This window comes from Lissotriton vulgaris, chromosome 10 (genome assembly GCF_964263255.1).
Source record: "Lissotriton vulgaris chromosome 10, aLisVul1.2, whole genome shotgun sequence".
Classification (NCBI taxonomy): domain Eukaryota; kingdom Metazoa; phylum Chordata; class Amphibia; order Caudata; family Salamandridae; genus Lissotriton; species Lissotriton vulgaris.
In genome coordinates, this window is record NC_141698.1 from 78,784,548 (window position 1) to 78,801,734 (window position 17,187).

A 17,187-nucleotide genomic window follows, 5' to 3' on the forward strand; every position below is an offset into this window, starting at 1 on the left:
AAGGATATTCCATGGTTAAATCACGTTATGACGTGGTTGCAAAAGCTAGACCTACCACACTACTGGGACGACCCACAACAGCTACAATCATTAAGTAAAAAACAGCAAAAAATGATATTTTGGGCCCACATAAATACCAACTGAATACACAATTCATCTTTGGGGCCTCTAACTGCGAAATTTCTAGCATTTAAAGATGTAGCTTCCTTAGATACATTCTTGGATGAGATAGAACCTCCCTTAGCTAAATCCTTATACTTACAGTTTAGATATGGTATCTTGCAAATAGGCTCCAACACGGTTAGTTGGAAAGGAAACGGGGTGGGCTCAAGAAATATCACATGTTCTAAATGTGTAACATCAGAAATAGAAAATGAAGCCCATATATTATTTTTTGCCAATCGTATACAACTGCCAGAAACTGCTGGATCAGACCCCTATGTAAGCTTTTAGGCATAAGGAGTTATAGTGTTGTTGAGCGCATATTGAAAACTGACTCATCACAAACTATAGTCTTTTCTGTAAGTAGATTCCTATTTAATGTATTCCTGATTAGGAAAAGAATGGGGTTGAAATTTTAGGGTTGCATGTAGCCCAAAATATTAATCCATAGCTGAATTAACACAAGGTCTATTTTTATCCCTTTTAACTTTTTGTGTGATAAACTATTTTTAGCCTTCCCCATCCACCCTCTGAGGTCACCTTGTGTATGATCTTTTTTAATGATGTAATATTTATAACTGTTTTTAAAACTAAATTTTATATATTAATGTTTGATGATCTAGTAAATCTTGAGTGTGTAGTGGCTGAGAGTAAAAAAAAAAATGCTTTTTTTTTTACCTAAGATATCTTTGTCCCTGTCCCACATGTTGACTATATCTTTGAAATGTAATATGTAGTAGCTGCACTGACCTGTAATGATTTTATGAATTGTATCTTTTATGGTCCAAGTGACCGAAAATAAAGAATAAATGAAAATGAAATGAAAAGTGGAACCAACATTTTATTCTCTGGCTGAGCAATGCTGTTGAATTCTTTCTAGTGTAAAATTATGAAGCTAGAATTTCAAAAGAGAAGCTCATAGCCTTAAAAGAGCATGGTTCAAATTTAAAATTCAGTTATGCTTACAAAAACGCTTCATGAATTATTGATTATTATGAGTAAGATTAGGAGGAAACAATTAGAAATGTTCTTGTTTTGGAAAAAGTCAGCTGCTAATTCTATGATCTGTGCCTTAAGTTCCCATCCAAGGACCTAAATTAATCGAAATACATGTGGTGAGATTTATAGGGCACAGATAGACGGCTCCAGTAATGAGGATAACATTTCTGTAGCTTGATAACGATAGACTGGTTTCTTGGCTGGGGACAATCAAATCAAGCTTTAGATTATTCAGTGAGTGGAGTTTCATCAAAGATGCACAGCACACTATTGCATTCTGAATCTAGGAAAGTGAAAAAGAGAGAAGAGTGAGCTGTAAGATTAAATACTACATATATGAACCAAAGTAAATAAGGATAACATAATGTTCATTGGAGAATCCAATAAATAATTAGGAATTAAAACTGCACATTAACTTTAACCCTCTGTGAAATGGAAGAAGTAAAAATTAATAAAGGAGAGTCATACAGAGGCGCCTGTCAAGATGTTGAAGAGAAGAGAAACTGCCTGTGAGGAACATCAAAAGCTGAAGAGATATAGAATGTGTTGAAGAGAAATGTATCAATGGCTTTAAAGTGCTGTGTTGTGGATGACATTTCTCTATGTGTGGCGTGACATTCGCAAGCCCTTCATCTAACCCCCTCTGGTGCCCCACCCCCCCACCAACACAGCCGTTGACTGCTCAACCCCCTGCTGACACTTATCCCCCGCAGTTGCCAAACCCCATAACACCCACAGAGTCAATTAAAATAAGGCAGAACTTATTGTTTTGTCAAAGACTCAAAGTAGCAAAATAATAGTGGCAGGGCCTATTTGCTTTATCAAAGGGTCAGCACTAACCCGGGTGCCTAACTCCGCTCTGCCAGCGGAGTTTGCAGAGTTTTGCCAACTCCGCACTTTGTTGGGAATGTGTAGCTCAGGCAAAAACTCAGACTCTGCGGCGGAGCGGAGTTAGCCACTGCTCCCACTCCCAATAAAGAAAAAAAAGGATAGGAAATAAACACTTACCTGCTCGGCATCTCCGGGCTGCCCTCCTCCTCGCCATGGTCTCTCCTCCTCACCGTCCGCTGTCCTCACCGGTCACAAACCCTAGTTTGTATGTCCTGGGAGGACTTTACATGTTGTAGTAGTAAAGTTAGACTTTTGGTCTAAACTTAGACCAAAAGTCTATGTTTAGACCTGAAGTATAAGTTACCTTTGTGAATCAGGTCCAGAGTGTTTAGAGGAGTTCTGACAACATTCAAATCATGACACTATTGCCCGTAAGGACACTGCACATGCGACTGTCTGTTTTGTAGTACAATATTGCAATATTTGCTGTTTAGAGGGATTCCTAGAGCTTTTGGCCACTGTGTCACTGCACCTGCTGCACTTTTGAAATTATGCCCCTAGTGCTTTGTAGATAACTGCAATAGTGATTGCCTGTTTAGTTGTAAAATATAGCAATATTAGGTGTTTAGAGGAGTTCTGATCACTTTTGGGCAAGGCGCCACTGCACCATTCAAATACTGGCCCTGTTGCCTGCAAGATAACTGCTCTTGTGACTGCCTGTTTAGTACTAAAATATAGCGATATTTGGTGTTTAGTGGAGTTATGACAACTTTTTGTCCTGGTGACACTGCACCTGTTGCACCATTCAAATCAAGACACATTTAACTGCAAGATAACTGCATTTGTGTCTGCCCTATAGTAGTAAACTATAGCAATGTTAGGTGTTTCGAGGAGGTCATGACAAATTTTGGGCCAGTGCCACTGCACCTTCTGCACCATTCAAATCCTAACCCTGCTGACTGCAAGGTAACTATACCTGTGACTGCCTGTTTAATAGTAAAATATAACAATTTTAGGTATTTAGTGGGGTGCCTAGAGCTTTTGGACCCAGTGCTACTGCACCTGCTGCACCATTCAAATCATGACACGTTTGGTGAGAGCTGGGTGTAAAATTCAGGACAAAAGTCTTTTGGAGGGAAGAATTTTAAGTGAAACGTTGAGCAAGGGGACAAGCTCAAAGATTTATAGAACACTTATTAATAATATCCCTGATAACTGACAACACTTAAAGGAGCGATGTCAGAGATGTAGGGGACCCAGAGGGCAAAGACTGCATGATGCACTCAGACACCCCGGAGAGGTAGCAATAAGATCAAACTTCAGGTTTATCCAACTTAAAATATTACACACAACCTATTTTCCCAGTGCTCTAGATGGACCTGTCTCCAAGCAAACATTTGTCTCAAATGTAAAGCAGAAGAGGACACATTTAAGCACGGACTATGGAAATGCAGACAGATGCAAGGTTTTAAATGTAAATACAGAGGGAAATGCCAGAAGTCGCAGGAGAATTTTTATTTATTTATTTTAAGTTTTATAGAGCGCAAACCAGACCCGTGAGGGTATCAGAGCACTTTACAAGATTGAAGGGTGGTATACAAAAATATTTAGGAGGGGAGGGTAACAGTGGGGTAAAAATAGGTCGATACAATATACAAGGAAAACAAGCAGACAAAGTCCTGGATACATTTGGGATGAAAAAGATAGGTAGATACATTATACAAGAAGGCACGCAGTCTCAGCTTTTGGGTGGGATGCCCAGGAGTGCAGGGTCGGTATCATCCGTAAAAGCCATGGATAATGCTGAGGTGGAGGGAGGAACAGGTCGTTGAGGTAATTGTAATATGAACGTTATGCGAAGAATTTGCCCATTAGGAAAGTTTTGGTCTCCTTTTTAAAGCGAGCGAAAGACGGAAGTCTTCTGATGGCAGGGAGAAGAGAGTTCCAAATTCTTGGAGCGGCCCCCGAGAAGGCCCGATTGTAGTTTTTTTTCTCCGTAAGCATACTGGCTTGGTAGTTTAGTCTGCCCTGTTCCCATGATGCACTGGGCCAGGGACAGACTGATTTGCATATAGCCAGGTTCTGAGCTGGGATGGTGCAGTGAGATAAATAACGGTGATGGATCAAGCCCTGATCTTTGGACTGGGTAAGAGTGGTCTGCTTAATTCAGACACTCTGTTCATCACCACCCCCCTTTTCTGAATCGTTTTTGGCCACTATAGGTGTGGCAGGGTATACTCAGACATGAGTCCCTTTCTCACTGCACCATCAGGATTCAAGCAAGCCGGGCCGAAGACGGCTGAAATGCCAGAAACCGGTCCCCGGTAGCTTGTCTCCTTTCTGGTGAAGAATTGGCTTGGTAGTTTAGTCTGCCCTGTTCCCATAATGCACTGGGCCAGGGACAGACTGATTTGCATATAGCCAGGTTCTGAGCTGGGATGGTGCAGTGAGATACATAACGGTGATGGATCAAGCCCTGATCTTTGGGCTGGGTAAGAGTGGTCTGCTTGATCTTTGGGCTGGGTAAGAGTGGTCTGCTTAATTCAGGCACTCTGTTCATCACCACCCCCTTTTCTGAATCGTTTTTGGCCACTATAGGTGTGGCAGGGTATACTCAGACATGAGTCCCTTTCTCACTGCACCATCAGGATTCAAGCAAGCCGGGCCGAAGACGGCTGAAATGCCAGAAACCGGTCCCCGGTAGCTTGTCTCCTTTCTGGTGAAGAATTGGCTTGGTAGTTTAGTCTGCCCTGTTCCCATGATGCACTGGGCCAGGGACAGACTGATTTGCATATAGCCAGGTTCTGAGTTGGGATGGTGCAGTGAGATACATAACGGTGATGGATCAAGCCCTGATCTTTGGGCTGGGTAAGAGTGGTCTGCTTAATTCAGGCACTCTGTTCATCACCACCCCCTTTTCTGAATCGTTTTTGGCCACTATAGGTGTGGCAGGGTATACTCAGACATGAGTCCCTTTCTCACTGCACCATCAGGATTCAAGCAAGCCGGGCCGAAGACGGCTGAAATGCCAGAAACCGGTCCCCGGTAGCTTGTCTCCTTTCTGGTGAAGAATTGGCTTGGTAGTTTAGTCTGCCCTGTTCCCATGATGCACTGGGCCAGGGACAGACTGATTTGCATATAGCCAGGTTCTGAGTTGGGATGGTGCAGTGAGATAAATAACGGTGATGGATCAAGCCCTGATCTTTGGACTGGGTAAGAGTGGTCTGCTTAATTCAGACACTCTGTTCATCACCACCCCCTTTTCTGAATCGTTTTTGGCCACTATAGGTTTGGCAGGGTATACGCAGACATGAGTCCCTTTCTCACTGCACCATCAGGATTCAAGCAAGCCGGGCCGAAGACGGCTGAAATGCCAGAAACCGGTCCCCGGTAGCTTGTCTCTTTTCTGGTGAAGAATTGGCTTGGTAGTTTAGTCTGCCCTGTTCCCATGATGCACTGGGCCAGGGACAGACTGATTTGCATATAGCCAGGTTCTGAGCTGGGATGGTGTAGTGAGATAAATAACGGTGATGGATCAAGCCCTGATCTTTGGACTGGGTAAGAGTGGTCTGCATAATTCAGACACTCTGTTCATCACCACCCCCTTTTCTGAATCGTTTTTGGCCACTATAGGTGTCACAGGGTATACTCAGACATGAGTGCCTTTCTCACTGCACCATCAGGATTCAAGCAAGCCGGGCCGAAGACGGCTGAAATGCCAGAAACCGGTCCCCGGTAGCTTGTCTCCTTTCTGGTGAAGAATTGGCTTGGTAGTTTAGTCTGCCCTGTTCCCATGATGCACTGGGCCAGGGACAGACTGATTTGCATATAGCCAGGTTCTGAGCTGGGATGGTGCAGTGAGATAAATAACGGTGATGGATCAAGCCCTGATCTTTGGACTGGGTAAGAGTGGTCTGCTTAATTCAGACACTCTGTTCATCACCACCCAATTTTCTGAATGAAACAGAGCGGGCGGAGCTTCAAGTCCCTACCCCAGTACAGCATACCTCGCAGAACAGCGCATGCTCTGCCCAGGCCCTACCTAAAAAGGGATGGACATTTCTACTGAGGCTGAAATGACAATGAATGAAGCAAGAGTTACCTGAGAAAGTTCCATAAAATATGAAGTCTGTGGTGAGAAAACATGGGACTGGCAGACGAGATGTAACCAAAGAGGGGAAGGGAACTCTGTAGATGGGAACCATGGAAGAGGGAAGGTAACGCGGACAATAAAAGAACTGAACTGCGCGGAGCATAAAACAACTAAACTGCTATAAAAGACCCTGGGCCTTGGAAATTATAGGAGGTGACCTGAAAGTGTGATAACTTGTCAGGGATATTGAAAAGCTATGCTTCTGATTTAAATAAGAAAATAAATAAAAGAATATTTAAAAAAGAATACAAAATGATAAATCGAAGTCCCATTTCTTGCAGCGTTCTGTCTGTGATGCCCCGTACAGTACATGAGAATTATGTTGAGATAAGAACCACAGTGTCTCTTTACATTTTGAAAGATTGTAGTTAATGCCGGGATAGCATATTTATTAAAACGCTATATGCCACCTAAGTGAGCCTTCAGGGTGCTTTAGAACTTCGCTGGAGAATTTACACAGCTTATAACGCAACTGGACTGTAACAGTTGCAATCACACAAAAGGATAAAATGGATAAAAACGAGAAGGATGAATAAATAAAAACCTAGGCTTCTAACAATGTTTTAAAATAGACCAATGACTTCAGGTGCTTATGTTTGTCAGTCAAGTTACTGAACAATACTGTGTCTTTAAGTCTTATGAAAGCACAACAATATTTACAAATAAAATGAAAATGTTATTTCCCATTTTAACCCCTTCGCTGCGTCTGCGATTTTACCGCTGTGCGGTAAACAAAAGAACAGGGCGGGGCTGTGACGAACCCCAGCCGTCGTCAGCACACGCCCACCGAGGGGCGTGACGGCCAGGGTTCGTCACCAGCATGGGAGGGGTTAAAGCACTGGCTATTCGGACTGGAATGGAAGTGGGGCCGCTGGGATTCTGAGCCACCTTGTGATTCGCTTTCGTACAGCTGTGAAGCTGCCAGCTGTTCCGTAAAGACCACTTCCCAAACAGCTGACGCTACACACGAAGCAGAAAACATGAGATATGTCTCAATATTAAAAGGAGCGAGTTCTCGAGGCAGCTTTTTCTATTTTTACCCCAGATTTTGGGTCGGTGTGAAAGCTGCTGAATATAATGAGGCAGATTTACAAGCCCCTTCTGCCACTTTTATGTCATTTTTCCCATGTTAAAAGTGATGCAAAAGTGACGCAACTGGATTGTAAATGTGCCTCAATGTGTTTTGATTAGGCGAGACTGTGCTGTAAATAACCACCCGTGAGTGTGCATCATTCACATAGAAACCCATGTAAATCCTTACTTAACTCTGATTAGATACACACAGTGGTTGACTGGTAATCTAAGCGCCAGGATACCCTTCGGGTGGCAGATGCGCTATACAAGTACTCCTTACATTACAATTCACAGCGCCTGCGTTAAAGGACCGACTGCTTTCCAGGTGGCAACTCTTCAAATAATCTAACTCAACAACCACACCACACCCTCTCTCTGAAGGTGCCTGACGGAACCGTGAACTCATTTTCCATCAGCATGAAACACAATACAATAACAAAACAATAAGATACGTTGCAGGTTAGAACTGCTGGCTAAGACAGCATCTGCAAAATACTTTAAGGAGTATTTGCAAATCTATAATCAAAAAGATACAAGCACTGCGGAAAAGGAGGATATGTGGTACAGCAGCCAGAGCTGCGGACTCCGGAGCTGGGTTTCCCAGTTCGAGTCTCAGTGGCGCAATAGTCTGTGATTCTGGTCAAATCACTGAATCTCTCCATTGCAATATGTAAATCTGTTAATTTAATCACACAAGACGAAATACAAAAAAGAGGCAAAACTATATGGGAAATAAAAGTTCAGAGGCACAAGCATTGGTAAATGCAGGAAAATATGCCACAGCCAATAGAAATGGAGGAAAACTAAGTGGCAAGTACAGGAACCAATGAAAAGTAAGGAGGCAAGCGATGTGCAGGTGAAACTTAACAATTGCTTCAGTGCGACTCGGAGCAAAGAAATAGAGTCGGGTTCTGCCCGCATCACAATGGGTGCTGGCTAGGGAGCCAGCAGTGGCTTATGAGACTTTGGGTTGCCCCTGACCCACAACTATTGACTTGTTGTGGGTGGGCACAGTTAAAAAGGTGTGGCGGGGTAAAAAAAAACTTTTCAAAAAAGGAATCATCAAAGGATGCTTCTTTATTATTCACTGCTCCAGACAAGGAGCTTTCCATAAAGCCCTGCAAGGGTTTTTATTTCTACTTTTAGATCCTGGTGATGCCCCAAGATGGGGTGGAGGCACCACCAAGGATTTATTTTAATGTTGTAGGGGATGACTCCTGAGAGCTCTGCAGCCCTCACCCAACATTAAAAAGAACACAGCAGGCCTCCTGGGTCTTTCAATTCATGACCAAACAAGTGCTTGCCATACTTTTTAAAGTATTCTGAGAGGGAGCTGTCTGTTTTTCCGCTGATTTGTGGGGACCGCTTGTGGTTGGTTCCATGACACTGTGTGGCCTGAAAAAGGTTAAAAGAAATTCTCAAAATCATGCTGAAATGTTTTTTAATAAGGCTGTATTAACAAAATTAGGGGCTTATTCATGATCTTTGTGGCATGTGGTGAATTTAATAGAATCGGGCACATTCCTGTCCTTTCCCATGTAGTGGTGCACAATGGGCTGCCTAGTGTCTAGCAGGCACCCTTGGTCTGTGGGCGTGTAAGATTTTAGGACATCCCCAGGTTTACAGGTTCTTGTAGATCTGGGAATGCGTCAACATCGATGAGGGTTGCTTGGGAACACCCACCCAAAGCCCATGGAACTCCTTCCCAGGGCAGAGTAACGCAACACAGCGATTTGAAAACTCAAGAATAGGGCATCTACAATATAGCACTAGTCCTTATTCAGCAATCATTGGGCCTCATTCACAAAGGTAAAGTTACAATTTACTGTGAGTTTATACTTTTTTACAAATTTTCTGAGTTGTGTCTTTACGACTGAGAAGTCTCTACACTCGTAGCGGAGACTCCACACATAAAAAAATAGGCCTAGCCTAATCCAAATATCTCACTGTATACTTCCTCACCTCATAATCAGTGCACAAGTGTTAGACCTGTCAGCCTTAACTCTTTTGACGCTATTGACGGAACCGTTCCGTCATGCCCCTTGGGTGGGCTGTGCTCATGACGGAACGGTTCCATCACGGTCCGCTCGCCGCGCCTGCCCGGCGCTGATTTCGCGCCTGCGTGGCGCGTTTCATTAAGCGGGCGGAGCTGTGACGGAACAGTTCCGTCACAAGCACAGCTCACCTGCGAGCCGTGACAGGACGGTTCTGTCACCCGCGCAGGTGAGCCGCGCGCCCCCCGTGACCGTTAGCGCTGCGGCAGAATAGCCGCCGCAGCGAAGGTGTTAAAGTGGTTTTACCCCAAATATTTTCCCTTCTTCCTCCATGTTTTTTTGATCTCAATTTGTTGGCCTTAAGACTCTGGGCACTTTGCCACTGCTAACTGGTGCTAAAGTATGCGTGCTCCCCTTTAAGACATAGTAACAGTGGTTTATCCCCAGTTAGCACATTTAATTTACTTATAATGTGGAAACGCATCATAATCCATGGGAGCTGCGTTGGACTACAAACGCAACACCCATGAAACACCCTCCCAGGGCAAAGTACTGCATTACTTCAGACTTCTGAAGTCACTCAGAGCCAAGCAAAGTTGCTTTGCGTTGCTTCATATATCTAACTTAGAGGTCTGTGTCGCGCCTGACCATATTGCAACTGTCAAGCGCAATGCAAGTGTCTCATAAACATGCCCCTAAGTTTTTTTTAATAAGGTACATTTTCATTACCACAAGCATTTGCAGGTTTAAAGAGTTGCTTTAATGATGTGCATATTTTTAATTATTAATTAGGATTCTTAAATATACCGAATTCAGATAGTTATTTCAGAAGAGTTGTTTTCAGATATTTTTTTTGTTTTTACTACAGCTTTCATCAGCGTTAGCGTTTTTTTAAAAAAAAGAATCTGTTGCTAGATAAAGATGTCGTGGTTTGGAACTAGGATAGATAAAATGTGCGTCCAGTGCCATAACGCAGGCAAGGGAAAAGCGTCCATCTGCCGCATGTTGGATATTAAACGAAAATCATAATTGAGGAACAGTAAACTCATCAAACTCCTGACCCCAGTTTCACTGCACCTGCTCCACTATCTTTAGCTCTGTATCTGTTTTCCCCTTGTTGAGGTGGTCTAAGTATCACACACTAGATTTATGAATGCCAGTGTGCAAGTATAAATGCTCCTTTGCATTTAGGTCCCGAGGAACACATATGTGTGGTCAATCACTCTCGCCTGGAAACCCAGCTATACCATAAGAGCGCCAGGCTGTTACTTGCCTGCCATTGCTACTCAGAAGAATGATTATATATATATCACCTTGTAGCCAAAAATGTCATTCAGGTGTTGATGATGTGGCATGTGTTCACCCTTCTTTGAGATTCCGTCTTCCGTCCCAGTGGTCCTTTGAAATAATGTTGTTGCCCAATGCTCTACTTTCAAGGTGAAGGCATCTGAACCTGTAGTTTCTGAGCCACTCTGACCCTGTCACTTCCGCAATATCAGATCACTTAATGCTGAACAGCTGAACCTCGTGAATACTGAATATCTCCTCCTTCGCTAGTTCAACACAAGAAATTGCTTGCCTCCTTGTGTTCTTCCCTCTCTCCTCTTCATGACCTTCTACATTAACACAATGCCCATGAGTTCACCATGCTCCCAAACCTGGCCCACAAACTTCGTGCATTGAGTAAAATGCCCTATTGTGTACTTGAGCCACTTATTATGGCAAAATCATGTGTCGGTGATGCTCCCATGGCCATTAGCTTCTTTTATGGGACCTTCGCATTGCCATTCACATTTTTCATGTGCAGTTCCTCTTGTGTAGTCGTGCCTGCTTGGGCACATGATTTTACTGCATGCTTCTTCTCCACCCAACTACGGGGCATATTAACAAGATGTGCGTTAAAAAACGCACATCGCACATTTCACTATCGCCGGATTTTTTCGCCGTGTTAGCGCGTTATTATCAATGCGCAACACGTAGGCGATAGTAAATCCTGGGATAGCCGGCGATAGTGAACATTAGCGCGTGAAAACAAGCGTTGTTTTCACGTGCTAATGTGTGCCTTGATAATATGGGGTGAGTGGATTCAGCTTTATGATCCACACCCCCATGTTATCAATGACTAACGCCTGGTCAGAGCAGGCGTTGGGAGACCTGCGATAAACAAGTTTATCGCAGATCTTTTCCTCCCACCGCCTGCCTTGGTGATAGGGTGTTCCCACCTCCAACCACATTTTACATGTGGTTGGACGTGGGAACGCCCACTTTGCATGTCATTAGCGATGTTTCTCGCTGACATGCAAAGTGGGCTTGAGGCAGGCGTTGCAATGCCCTTGTTAATAGGGCGCTGGAAGTATCCCCGCTTTGTCGGCGAATTGTGCTGAGAAAGCGGCGATACTTCAGCTTGTTAATATGCCCCTTCATTTCCTGTCTCCTCATCCCACTCTTGCAGAATATTTTTCACCCTTCATCCTTTATTTCACCCTATCTTCCCATGTTTTTCATGCTCCTCCTTAACCCTATTTAAACTAGTTTCTTGCTGTGGGTCAGAGTATGATGATGGTAAACAAGTCCCTGTCTCCACGTCTCCCCGTGGACTTGGAACAATCCCTTCCTGGTTAATAATGGGTCTTTAACACAGAATTTTTGCACTTTGTGGAATATCAGTAATGTTACTATTTGCTAGGCAACAAAACGGTGCCAGTCTTCCCAAGGGCTCACTCTGAACAACCCCTCCACAGTGCCTCATTCACAGTAAAATGCAGCTCCAGTGAAAGGATGAAGACCCAGCCAAATGTCAATTTGTCTGTTTATGTTCTCCCATTTTCTCAGCAACATGACCCATTTTAGGTAGTATGATGCAATTGGGCGCCATCTCGTGCATTTGTTACCTTCTGGGAAAATAATATCAGCCAGCCATCTTGCTCCATTGACAAGATGGCTGGAAAGACACTGTTTCACGATAGACTCTTTGGGGCTTATTTACAAGAAACTGTTGCATCGGCGTAAATGAGTCAGTTTCCCTGCACCTGCATGCGAAACCTTTGCGCCACCATGGATGCACCAAAAATTCTGTCGGGCAAAAGAGTCACTCATTGTAGGAGTCGTGTAGCTAGCGCAACGCAACTCCAGCAACACATGGGGAGGCCTATTTTTAAAACACCGCGCCACTCCTTACGTTTGTTCCAAGCAGGCGTAGGGATTTGGCACAGTGGCGTCCTATAAGTGGCACAGTGAAATCTTGTAGATTTCACTGAGTCACTTAAACAAGGTTTTCCCACGTGGGAACGGCCTCCCTGCATACATTATACCTTATGCAGGTATTATTTGGCGCAAGGCTTTACAACGTGACACATCTCCCTAGAGGGCATGTGGCATATGCGTCAAGATGCATGCTCTCTAAACATATGTGTTACAACACATGCATTCACATTGGTGGCAATCTTGGAATGGGGTCTTTAATAGAAACCCTGTTCGAAGTTTGCCTGCAATGATAATAACGAATGGAATTTGTGGAGCACACAGAAGCTCTGAGGAGGTTTCCCAGAGCTAGATCTTCATAGGTAAGCATTTACACCTGAGCAAAAAGCGATGCTTTCAGCTTGTTCTTGAAGATCTTTTTGGATCCCAGAAGATGGAGGTTAAGAGGAAGTTTATTACAGGCAGAGGGACGCAGAGATGAAAAGTAATGACCACCTATCCTTTATTATAGAGCCTTGGAACCATAGCCACAGCCATATTAGAGGCACACCTGACATATGGCTCTATAAGTATGAACTAAATTCTTGAACAAAATAAGTTTCGTAACTAGGAGCCAGTGCAAAGAGTGGAGATAGGGGAGACCAGGATTCTCGGAGGAAGGTTGAGAAGCAGCTGTGCTGCTGCATTCTGAACCACCTGGAGATTTTGGATTACATAATCTGCCAGGCCAAGGTACACAAAATTCCCGTGATCCAATCTCGATGTAAAAAGGGCCTGGATTACTGTTTTCCTGGCTGGTACAGAAAAAAAAATTCAAAAACGTTTTCAATACACGGAGGGGCCTAAAAGAGGTCCCTAACACAGCCCTGACTTGAGGCTGGAACGAGAGCTGATTGTCAAACTTAACACTTAGGGCCAGATGTATCAAGGCTTTTGCGACTCGCAATAGGCCTTTTTGCATTTTTTCATATGTATGAAAAAATCGCAATTTAAGGAATCGCAATAATTTGCGATTCCTTATTTTGCCATAGCATTTAAGGAATCGCAAATTGTGCGATTCCTTAAATGATATGTATGAAACATTTGGAAATTGCGATTTTGTGTTAAGAAATCGCAAATTACCACCTACTTGTAGTTGGTGGTAATTTGCGACTTCTTTTACAAAAAGCCCTATTTGGCATTTGTAAGGGTGGCATGTGAGGCACATACATGCCCATAGGGCATGTATGTGCGCCATATGCACACACATGTAAATTTCAGGGGTGCAGCAGGGTGTCTTTGAGACACCCCTGCATTCTTGAAACAATTCTCAAATTGCGATTAGCTAATTGCGAATTCGCAATTTGAGAATTATTGCACTATCATTCCTATGGGCCTCCTGGCCCATAGGAATGCATTGCAAATTATTCTTTATTTGCGAATTCGCCAAAATGCGAATTCGCAAATAAGGAATAATAAGGAATCGCTAAAAAATAGCGATTTTGTACATACATTCCATTTTGCGCTTTCTAAATAGCAATTCGCAAAAAATCGCTATTTAGGAATCGCAAAATGGATGCTTGATGCATCTGGCCCTTAAGTTCTTAGCCACTTCTATTTGAGGAAACAAAGGGGGGACTCCCTCTGGCCAACTAGCCGACCAGTCCGGGTGTAAGGCCATGCCAGAAAAAAGTTCTTCTGTCTTATGAGCATTACACAATAGCTGGCTCTGGTGCAACCAAGAGAAAACCGCATCCTGGCATGGGCTAATGAAATCCCAGGCAATACATTTGCCTTTATTAAAGCAGAAGAGCAGCTGAGTGTCCTCCGCATACGAGATTATTTTAGCTCCAGAGGATTCAACCAGGTATGCAAGATGAGTAAGGTAAATATTAAACAGTATGGGGCTTGGGGCTGAGCCTTGTGGGACACCCTCCTGTTATTGCCTTAGTACCTGATGAAAAAGGAGGGGTCCAGACCTCTTGACCTTTGTTCCCTAAAAAACAGTTCATACAGCGCAGCACAGACCCCTTCAATTCAGTCGTCTGAAGATGATGAAGAAGGTTGGAGTGTGGAACTGTCTCAAAGTGCTGTTCTTTTATCTGGTCAACTGCATGCATTTCGATGCCAGCACATGCATGCAATCGGCAAAAAGCATTGGCTCAGCCAATATCTTGGCTTTTTAGAGCACACGTTTTTTGACATGATGCCAATAGATTTTACGTCTGGCCACTTGTTCAGCAGACTGCTGGCCACATATGACCACGATCTGTATTCAGCACTTGAAAAAACCTTCTATTTAATGGGCCAGGGTGCTGGCACCATGAACTTTCAACATGCATCATCGATTTCTAAACCATCATGTGTGAAACCTTTGTACTTCACACTAAGGGGCCGGTTACGATGTGTCTTGGAAGGCTCCAACCAACACCGAGCTGCATCGTAATAGGCTCCTTGGTTTACTTTCCAACAGCCTCATTATGATGGAGGCGGTCAGAAAGAACACCAGCCTATCATTCCGGCTGGCTTCCGCCCTTGAGATTACAATGCATGGTTTCCAACATTGTTTCCATGCCGGCCTGTCCAACATGGAAATCATGTCGGAAAGTGTGTTTTGGGGCCCCCAGCAGGGCTCCCTTGGGTGCGCGCCTTCAGTTGGTGGTGGAGGAAATACCTATGGTGCCTCCCTGTTGATCACTGCACCCCGGGGTAGGCACCTTGCCTTCCACAGGGTGCAGGGATGAACTGCACCTTCCTTTTCTCAATGGGAGCTTGTGTTATGTCCGGTTTACGGCTGTAACATGAGCTCCCATTGAAAAAAGGGAGCATGCAACCGAACAGTGTTCGGTCCCATTGTAATGGGCGGGTCAGGACAGCCAATCGGGTGTCGGTTGGTCTCAGGACTGAGTTGGTGTCGAGCGGTAGCAATTTCGCCCGACATCAAAATCAGGCCCTAGTGAACAGTAGCATATAAAATGATGTCTCCGTTATTCCTTGCTCCGACTTTCCACTTCTATAGTAGGGGACGCATCACCTCTGTGCATGTGTTTGTGAGCATGCACGTGTCACCGGTGTTTGTGTGCATGTGGAGGTGTGTGACAGCATGCACATGTGTATTTACACATGTATGCATGTATGTATGTATGTAGGCATACTTATATAGCGCAGCTGTCACCCAAAGGGCATCCTGGCGCTTTGACCACAGAGCATTCCTACCGATGTCAATTACACTGCCTTCGGAAAAAGATAAGTTTTGAGGTCCTTTCTAAAGGACATGAGATCCTGCTTGCACCTTAGGGCCAGAGGAAGAGAGTTCCAAAGCTTGGCGGCCGTAAAGCTGAAGGAGCGGCCGCCCATCCTCACCCTTCTTATCTTAGGAACAGTCACCAAAAAGGCCGAGGAGGATCTCAAAAGTCTGGCAGTAGAGTACCAAGAAAAAAGACCTTGCAGTACTACAGGACCCAGCCCATGCAAGGCTCTGAAGACCAAGCAAGCTGATTTAAAACAGATCCGTTTTTGCACCAGTAACCAGTGTAGGTCTGAAAGGGCAAGGGAAGACGAAGCAGACCATGGCCGCGAAAGCACCAGTTTAGCTGCCATATTCTGTACCCGCTGTAGCTTCATAATTAGAGTGCCGGGGGCCCCCAGAAGCAGTGCGTTGCAGTAGTCTAACCTACTGAGGATGATACTCCGCGCTGCTTCCGTCCTCGCTGAATGAGGAAGAACTGGCAAAATCATCAATGTTAGGTTGCGTGAGCATGTGCATGCAAGTGGGTGAACCTGTGAGTGTGATGGGGTGTGTTTACAGTTGTATGTGGCAGCGCACTTGTGTGTGCAGTGTATGTTTTCTACTCACACAAACATCCGAGCCCTTGAGGTGCTTCTGCCCTACCTCTGTTAGTTTATCTCCCTCTGAAAGTGCTCTGACGCAGGCCCACGCTCTGCTTGGCTTCTCAATGTAAATAACTAAATAGATAGGCAAATACCGGTGAAGGGCAGAGCGGCATTGTCCTCCATTGACCCCGAGCAAGGTCCTGTGCATTAGGAGATATGGACAGACCTGTGTTAGGAGTATCTGAAGCATGACTAACACACCCAGATGTGCTGCTTGTTCCATAGATGAGACCATAACACCAGCTTTTAGTTAAATAAATGACACAATTTCAGGTCAGAGATTAGTTCTTGGGAATCAAGCAACCATCTGAGATCCACTGTCCCGGAAATGATCATTTTGCTGCAGGAAAATGACGGGACCTGTAAAGTAATTTACAGGTGTTTGAAGGGAGAAGGCAGAGGCCGCATCCATTGCTCATCTCATTTCAAACCTTTTTTTTCTATCCGTGGTTAACTCTTTCTTTCCAAGAACGAAGCTCAAAGATCTGTTAGTAAACATATTATCAGTCGCGTCTGGCATGACTCGCGGGTGGGGGGGCAGGGGGATCGTGCGGGAAGGGGGTCACGTGGGTTGGGGTGGTTAATATAATTAAAAAAAACCCAAAAAACGTTCCTTCGTCTCCGGTCCTGGACTCCCGCGTCGCGTCTCCTGCTCTCTCTCTGCATGCAGTCCACATGGAGAAAACGGGAGTGACTGGTTTGGTCAGCCCTGGGGCCGACCAAATAGTCAGCACCTATAACCAGGGCCGGCTCTAGGCTCATGGTGGCCCTGGGCAGGGAGCATAGGTAGGGGGCCCGGATGAGGGGGTCCGGGCGGGAAGGAGCGCGCAGGCCAGTAAAGAGGGGAGGGGGTCAGGGAGTTTAGAAGTGGAACAGAGCCAGAGGCCGCCAAATCCCTGC

At 44.7% G+C, this 17,187-nt stretch overlaps 1 protein-coding gene across 1 annotated transcript in view; it reads left to right on the forward strand.

Moving 5' to 3' along the window:
• The window catches only part of SSTR5 (somatostatin receptor 5), a 154,746-nt gene that overhangs the window by 97,081 nt on the left and 40,478 nt on the right, over positions 1-17,187 (forward strand). The gene's annotated exons all lie outside the window — the stretch shown is intronic.